We start from the raw sequence: 6,058 nt of genomic DNA on the forward strand, positions 1-6,058 counted from the left end.
GCAGCATCACTAAACACACAGTACATAACATTTATTGATATTACTCAGAGGGGAAAAGGCGATCCATATGCCATTAGTGTCCTTAACACTCTTTTAATGGAGAACACGTTTCACCCGCAGTAGACACACCAGCCTTTTCCAAATAAAACTCACTGCAGGAAAAAGACTTCTCACAATGGGTCTGCATTATGAACAAGTCTCTATCTCTCTTCATGTCGAGAATCCCATTCACTGCTCAGACTTAAGGGCATGTTGTGAAATTGCAGTTTACCGAAATACCATTTATCTTTTATCAAACCAAGGAATATCTCTTTTCTTATGTATTATTTATTTATAAATAGCCAACCCATTCCATAGCACTGTAATTTTAAAAGAAAAGTCAAAATATGGTAATAGAAAATATAAAATGTTGTTGCAAAAAAAAGTAATCTTAACCTCCTTGCCTATATTTAAATGCAAATCTGCAGAGGTGATGACTGCCAGCTAGGGATTCCTCAGACGCTAAATACCAAGGCTCAGAGTAAATGTAGGCAAATACCAGAATGATGCGAAATTCACATCTATTACAATATTTAAAAGCCTACAGGTATTGCTGTGGGGCAGATATTACTATAGTGAATGACGGCTGGAAATCACATCTAGGATAACATTAAATGTATGGTGTCAAATGTTTACGCCGTGATTGATAGAGTGGCTCCAGCAGAGATGTGCCGTCAAGCCACAACACAAATTTTCTTACAGTGTAATCATACTGTGGAGTTAGAATTCTATGTTAAATGTTCATATGTCGCTAGTTACAAATTTGGATGGAAACGGATATTCCGAGTTCTAATGCCCTCTTACAGATCTGGCCGGTATGACATCAATACACATGGGCGTAGGGGACGGGGGGGACAGATCCCCCCAGTAACTCATGCGGGGGGGACCGATAATTAAGAAATCCCTCCCAGGGCCGTAGGAATCCCCCCCCCTGCTACTTACCTGTGGGAGGGTCTTCTGTACTGCACACAGGAAGCGGAACCCAGCAGAGTTCACGTGACATCACATCACATCCTGCTTCCTCTGTGCAGTACCAGAGAACGCAGAGGGAGGCCGCGCCCCCTGCTGAAGTCTGTGAGCAACATCGAGGAGCTGCAGTGCAGGTAAGGGGGTGGGGGAGGGTGTTTGAATCAGTATGCGTGATTGAGGGAATGAATCTGTGAATGAATGAGTATATGAATTAATGAGTGTGTGTGTGATAGCATGTGTAAGTGCTGAAACCTAGGCATGATGGGACTGTTATTGCTGTTAGCAATCACACTCCTATCATGCCAAGTCAGCCAGTACATGCGGAAACCTAGCTAGCTGCCCCCCTTGTGTATTGATGCTGCCAGCAATATGGGGTCTGCACATCACTTACAGCCACCCTATACCAGCATGTACTGGCTGCCTGGGTATGATAGGAGTGTGGTTGCTGTTAGCAATCACACTTATATCATGTCAAGTCATATTGCTAATTTTTTTTGTCCAATTGTGGTGTGTTACCTACTTTTAATAAAAATTGGAGTTTTTATTATTATTTTTAAAGGTAGGGTTTTGGCTAAGTGAACCGTGAATGTTTTGGTCCAGAATTTTCATTTTGGTGCAGAGTTTTCATTTTGGTGCATCCCTAGAATAAATAGAACTATTTCATTTTTAATTATCCTGAGTCCTGAATTTGTAGTCACAAAACTTTCTAGGCCCAGAAATCAGTGAGAGGAAAAGTAAAGGTTTTGTGTCATTTACCTTATTTTAATCTGCATATTTTATTAAAGGCCATATTTTCTCACAGTCAAAAATGAGTGCGATAGGGAGAGGGTAGCTAGTGAGAAGGGAGGGTAGGGAGAGGGTAGCTAGTGAGAAGGGGGTAGGGAGAGGGTAGATAGTGTGAGAAGGGAGGGTAGGGAGGGGTTAGATAGTGTGAGAAGGGAGGGTAGGGAGGGGGTAGATAGTGTGAGAAGGGAGGGAAGGGAGGGGGTAGATAGTAAGAACGTGTGAGAGGGGGGGAGAGGGGGTAGATAGTGTGAGAGGAGGGGGTAGATAGTGTGAGAGATGGGGAGAAAGTGGGGATCTGATGGGGGAAAATGCTGTCCCCCCCAGATTTTTAGGGTTTCCTACGCCCATGTCAATACACAATGGTAATCAAAAAATTGCAAACAAATCTACTTTCCAATCTTAAAATTTATGAAGATGTCTTTTTTTTAACTAGACACATCAGCAAGATTTACTGAGTGAACAATAAGCCGCGTACCAAGACCACAACAAGTTTGGCCTCCCACAAATCAACCCAATAAGTGTAATCAAAACAAAAGGTGGAATTTAAGCAACAATATATTATACATATTTTACAGTGCACACAAGTATACATACCAGCACAACATACGGTAATAAACATATGGGAGAAAGATGACAAATACCTGTGAGATCTGCCCAACATTTTGGTGAGAGAAACAGATATACAGGATATACTGTATATAATATTTGCTGAGCTCTCCTGATCTGTCAGTAACAATTAAATTTTTTTGTATATACTTAAATACAGATTGTTTTTTTAATTCCAATAATACTGTGTATTTTTTTAAACTTAATTATAGGCCGTTTTCAGTTTTTCAGTTGAGTAATCACCTGTGTGTATGGAGGGGGTAGTTGAGATTATTCTAGGCCTGCCAGTGCTGGACCTGGTGTAGAAAATTTGCCCTGGCACTTTAAGGCCAGTGGCTGCTAGATGATGTAATTGTGGCCTTCCTTGGTTACACGTGGAACATACGTCCCTGCTACGCTCTCGCTGCTGGGGCAGTAGTAAAGGTCAGTGTGCGATGCCTTCAGGCACTGGCCCATCAGGTATTTGCTCAGTTTGTTAGATGACCAGTCTGAGTTTGGGGTCTGACATGCAACTATACCTGGTTTGGTGTAGATACATAGCATAACACGATAAGGTGGCTTCCTGCTCTGCCTTTCTGCTTTCTATACAGGGATCATGTCACTTAACCTGTATTTAACAAGGTTTGGCATGGTTGTATAAAGTAAGCTGGTAAAATTACACAAACTGTTTAATCGGGAATAATTCATGTTCATGGTGAAATAAACATATCAAGACCTACCTATTTAATATGTTTTTCACATACGAATGTAATTTAAACTCTACAAGTGGATACGATTTTTAAAGATTTTTTTTCTCTAGCTTTGCATTTACATAGCTTCATTTCTATGTTAAAAATATAATTTCCCAGGCACTTTTAAAAGATGCTATTTGGTGACTCGTCTTCTCTGCATCCGAGCTACCAGCTTCAGCAGGAAAGACATAAAATGCTGTAAGGACTGCTAGAAAACCCATCCTTCATTACAGATTTGTTTATGGGTGAAGAAATGGTGACCATGATGACATGTCGGGACCTAGACGTTACAGATCTCATGCAAGAACAAATTAACACTTGATGGATCATATGGATCCATAGAGTAAAACTGCAGCCTTATAGCAGCCTGCTCATGCTCGCTAGTGGCCTGGGCAGGGCATCCATAGTGGGTACAACGTAAATAAAAATGCATGATTGTGGTTGGTAATACAAGGAATTTAGCTTATTCTCAACTATAAACATGTGGACTTTGTTGCCCCATATCTCACCCATACTTAATCCACTGCAATGTCTTCTCTGTTTCAAAATCAACTCCTCTGTTTAGTTTCATAGCTGTGTTCCTCCCATGTATTATGCATACGATAATTTCTAGGGGTGCCTTTCACCAGTTACATTAGTGAACTTGACACTTGGCCCTCAATTAAGATAGTACAGATTGATTACACTGAAATTATGTAGATGGTTTTTTTTGTATCACTTTTTTTACTGTGCCGTACTCCACCCATTCCAGCATTTACAACATATATGTCAGGAACAGGATCCAGGGGAATATTTTTATTCTTCAGCGGTGTTCAGAAATACAGAGACTGCAATAGGATATATCTTCTCTTTTCTTATAATTCTGTTGTTTAATTTTGAGGACTTTATTATTTTCTTTTTGATAATCAAGTGGGGCAAACTTTGATAATAAGATTTTCAACTCTCACACTATAAACAGTATCACTGACTTTTATACCTCCAAGTCCAAAAACTACATTTGGTTTTAATATTATAGCATGTCCTTCCCTTTTGTATACCTACCCATTAAAAAAGCCTGTTGATTCTGTACTAAAAGTGTTAAAAGGTTGACCTTTCCTCCCAATGTATGCAAAGACTGAACACCACCAGTTACTCTGTTTAAACAAATCATTTATTTGCCATTGTTGTTTCAAACCATAGGCTTCATTCTTCAAAGGTTGCATGAGTTTGGTTTGGATTCTAAAATTCTGGATGCTAATATTTTGTTCCAGTCCAGAGTGCTCCGAGTGACTGGCAGCTGTCTTCTCATTGTCTTTAAGGAAGTATGAGAGAAAGAATTGTACTCTTCAATTAAAGCAGCTTGAATTGTGTTGTCCGACTTCTTTACAATTTCTACCAATCTATTTGCTCCTTCTTTTATTCCATTAAGACACAAAGTTTCCTCAAAGGTATGACGGGTTGACAAGTGGATTGAGCCACCCTCGTAGTAATTGGCCTGTAACTTAATACATCCTGCAACTTTGGTGGTGGGTAGAGTAAGAGGTAAAGTCCATTCTGACGTCCAAAGTCCATTCCAGAAGGCTGAGGTATTATGATCATGTGCTTCGATACATACAACAATACCTCTTTTACGAAGCAATGTATTGCAATATACATTACAAACGCCATTGGGGTAATGGTTTTTGACATAGTCATCTAAGGACTCCTGGAAGGCATGTCTCCATCGTTCATGCTCTGCTTCTTGTTTACTTCCCACAGGGACAGGCTTGAAATCACTAGCTTTTTTAGTAAAATGATTGAATTTGAACATCAATCGGCTGTGTGTATCGAAGAATCTGTTTTTCTTCACCTCGTTGTGCCGAGTAATGAGAACATGATGTCCATTAAGATGTATAGGTATTCTGTTGTCTTTATTGTATTTATCACACAACCTTTTCACCTCTTTGTATAGTGCTACATCATCATTGAAGAGAACACGAATATCACTAAATACGTTGTTGAACTCTCCAGGAGGAGCCTGCATCAGGAGGTTAAGCGCAGCCTGAATTCTTTGATTTCTGGGCAGACTTTGAGTGCTCGTCATCGTCGCAACTTATATGGTGTTTTGCAATTTTCTAGATAAACATGAAAAAAAGGTGAATTGCTAATTTCTTTTAAATATATTAATGAATGAATCATGAAACAAGAGACCTAATTATCCTCATCACAACATAATAATTAATTTACTTTTTCACTAGAAATTCTAATTCGTTTTGTGGACTCACATTTAGATTGCATTAAATAGCATACTGTGGCCACAGATCACAACAGTGCAAATGCATATTTACCTGCATAATTGGGAAATGCTAGGGCACATGATGTGTGATCTTCTTCGGGTGCCAGTAAAGCAGAATTGAGACTGTTGATAGCTATGGGCAAATGCACTGGCTAAGAGGCTATTGCATAATGCCACATATAATGCTATAAAAGCTGCCTAGGTTTCCTTCAATGCTAAACAACACACTGTATATACAGGACTCTTTTATGCTAAAAGAAAAATGTGTTTTTCCATGGGACCTTCCCCTTTAACGGAACATTCCAAGTCCTCTAACATTCCAGTTGGTATTTTTAATGTGACAATAAATAGTTTTTCATCACTTGTATTTTAGCGTGCATGGTTTGAAACAACTTCTGATGGACAGTGTCCAAATTGGACAGAATCCATGAAACAAAAATGGTAACAACATGCTGCCATCCCATTTGCCAGTCTCATAAGGGTAAAGCTGTTGTCACTTCTCCCAATAGTACATTCTACTATTCTATGCACTCCATGGAACGGTTTACAAATGTAAGGAAGCAATACATATGAACTGAAACCTCATGCTTTTTTATACCAAATGGATGGGTATCTTTTCATTCCTCGCCATCAGGTTATCTCTATGTTGTTGCAAATTTTGCCTGGATGTGAA

General features: G+C 39.4%; 1 pseudogene; it reads right to left on the reverse strand.

Annotated features, from left to right (window-relative positions):
- Positions 1 to 4,320: 4,320 nt before the first annotated feature.
- On the reverse strand, positions 4,321 to 5,193 carry LOC149300022 (F-actin-capping protein subunit alpha-2 pseudogene; annotated as a pseudogene).
- Positions 5,194 to 6,058: the final 865 nt, after the last annotated feature.

The sequence above is a fragment of the Sceloporus occidentalis genome, unplaced genomic scaffold (genome assembly GCF_023333645.1).
Source record: "Sceloporus occidentalis isolate IW3139 unplaced genomic scaffold, rSceOcc1.0.p SCAF_26, whole genome shotgun sequence".
Lineage (NCBI taxonomy): Eukaryota > Metazoa > Chordata > Lepidosauria > Squamata > Phrynosomatidae > Sceloporus > Sceloporus occidentalis.